This window comes from Lutra lutra, chromosome 8, assembly GCF_902655055.1.
Source record: "Lutra lutra chromosome 8, mLutLut1.2, whole genome shotgun sequence".
Classification (NCBI taxonomy): domain Eukaryota; kingdom Metazoa; phylum Chordata; class Mammalia; order Carnivora; family Mustelidae; genus Lutra; species Lutra lutra.
The window spans coordinates 78,462,776-78,465,520 of NC_062285.1; the positions used below are offsets into that span (position 1 = coordinate 78,462,776).

The 2,745-nt window shown below is 39.5% G+C and overlaps 1 non-coding gene across 1 annotated transcript; it reads left to right on the top strand.

Annotated features, from left to right (window-relative positions):
• The first annotated feature begins 709 nt into the window (after positions 1 to 709).
• Positions 710 to 816, top strand: LOC125108087 (U6 spliceosomal RNA). Its single transcript, XR_007129774.1, has one exon. It is a non-coding gene; the product is annotated as a U6 spliceosomal RNA (small nuclear RNA).
• Positions 817 to 2,745: the final 1,929 nt, after the last annotated feature.

Consider the following 2,745-nt stretch of genomic DNA (forward strand, 5'->3'; position numbering starts at 1 on the left):
TTGCATTTTAGAACCTTATTCTGTTTGTGTGTAAGATTCATTGGAAAAACTCCGTAATTATTAGGGCTTGAAGGAGGGCAGGTAGTGTGGGTAAAAAAAGGATGAGGAATAATTCCAGAAGTATTTATACAGTGAAATTGGCAAGTCTGATGGATCATTTAAGTGAATTGGAGAATTTACCCATTGATTCAGTAATTATTGAGGACTAAGTATTGTTGCAGTTTCTAGAAGTACAAAGAAATTATAAGACAATGTTCCCACTCTTATAGAAACTTATTATAGCAAAATACAAGGTAGGTCAGAGGTAGACTCAAATATATATAAGAGTTTTTATCAAATGGTAAAGATTGAATTCTTTAATATGTAGTTTTAGGACAGCTGGCTGTTTGGGGAAAACAGATATAAAATTTTATTTTCCCATCAAATCCAGTTCCAAATAAATTGAATGCAATATGTGAAATAATAAAAACAATAAAATAACTATAGTTTAACATGTATATAAATATACGGCATCTAAACTTTCCTACACAGAGCACCAGAGACATAAACTGCACAATGAAGAGCAGTGCATTTGACTACAGATTTAGTATGATATGGAAACTTCTGTTACACTATCACACACTTGCTTTTGATTTTGCTTGTTCTGAAGGCTGTCAGGAGAAAAGTCTGAGGATCTGTCTGATTAAAGACTTATATAAAAGAGCACTCTGGGCTCACTTTGGCAACTCATATACTAAAATTGAAATGACACAGACAAGAGTAGCATGACCTCTGTGTAAGGATGATGTGCAAAATTGTGACACATTCGTATTTTTAGATGTGGAAGATGTTCTTGTGACCATGGAGTAAGGCTTTTGTCCCTCCTCTGTTCTGAGACCTGACTTGATATGCAACATGCCAGTGGTCCCTCTCCCTGGCCAGGGTTTGGGATAGATAGGTTCTTTCCCTCAGGCTGTTGTGTCAAGTCCCTAGGATATGGATAAAAACCAAAAGCAGGTAAAAAGAGAGAGGGAGAGAGAGAACCACGAGGCTTTAATTACTATTATGAGGGTGTTAATTGAGTACCTAAATAATGGTAACAGATTTGTACCAAACAACTCTAGAAACTCAGAGTCAGAGGTACCCAAAAATACTCCTCAAGGAAAGAAAAACAATTATCAAGCCTAATAAAACATTTCTAGTCTGAAGTTTTCCACTGATAGACTTTTGTCTCCTGAAATTTAGTTCCAGGAGCTAAATAATTTCCATCCATCCAGTAAGCAATTAATGAGAATCTATTACGCTCTAAAGTTCTGCATTAGATTCTGTCTTTTCCTCAGTAAATACAGTTATCTTCCTGAAAGATGAGTAAGACAAGGACTTTGCCCTCGAGCAATTCATGGACAAAGACTTAAAGAGGGGAATAATACCTACAGTGTATTCTGTATTTTACTAATACTGCATGCATTTAAATTATTTCACGATGCCAGCCTGGCTGGGTTAAGTAACCTACAGAAGACACTGGAGAGAGAACATTTTCATTTAATGGCTATAGCACAAGCTTTCCTTTTCGGTTAGATGGAGCCCCGGTTTGTGGGGCTGTCAGCACAACACCTTCTAAAATGTCACATTCCCTTTCCATGATGTTTAAGAGGCAAGGGATGTGGATTTAAGAGAAGAAAGTGATGCTTATTAGTTTGAGTGAGGTCATCAGAGTCACTCTGCAGGACCCTTATAGGAGCAGAACAGGGCCCACTACCGACCCATCCCAGTTAAAATGATCTCAACGGAGGGGGACATTTTGGTGAATAAATATACAGAATGTCATCGTGTTTGCCTCAAGCTGTTTTTACATGATAAACCCTAGACATTCTGAATTTTGTCTGGAGAGCATTGAACATTTACTATGGCAAGAAGGCAATAAACATCTCCCCGTGGGCATCTCTTTGCCCCCCAAACGTCACATCCCTAAGCCCATCCACGCCCGGCCAACTTTTGTTCTTGGGTTCCCATCTGCCAGATTGGACCACTCCCCCATCTCGGATTTCCAAATGTCCTCCAAGTCTTTGTGTTTGGGATTGCTTCCCCTTGACTCTTTTTAAAAGTTTTCTCTGGGGCTGGATGAAATTAGTATCCTGGCTTTAGGCACCCAGAGCCTTGCGGCTCCCTCACCTCCAGCCGGCCTCACGCTCACCCCGCCCCGGTCCCAGTCCACCACAGAATCTCCACGATGATGTTCTACAAACACATATTTTGAAATTTTCCTCTTTCCCCCCCTCATTAAAACGTTCACTCAGTATTTCCCTCTTTCCAAGACTAACTCTCAGAGTTCTTGGTAAAGGGAAGCAAAAAAAAAAAAAAAAAACAACTAAACAAAACCCAGCCATTTAGGGACCTACTACAGATGTATCAAACTGGGAAAGGTTGTCCCAGACTCCACTCCTTTCTTAATTGGCTTCATGACTAAAAGCTGTGCAGGGACCTATAAACAGCAATCCGGAACACGTACCATGCTTCCTTCTCCATTATCTCCCCAACCCCTTCCAAATCTGAGGGAAGCTAAGGACACAGATTCTGGGATGCTTGTGGGTTCTTTCTGACCCTCGGTGATTATTGAACAGCACATTTGGGTTAGGGTTTTTTTTCCCTGTATTGTGGTTTCTGTGATTAAGTGATGTACTACATAATGTTCTTGCAACTTTAGCTGCCTGACATATTTTTACTATTTCTGCATATTCATTTTTTATTTTTCTACAAAAAAAATAA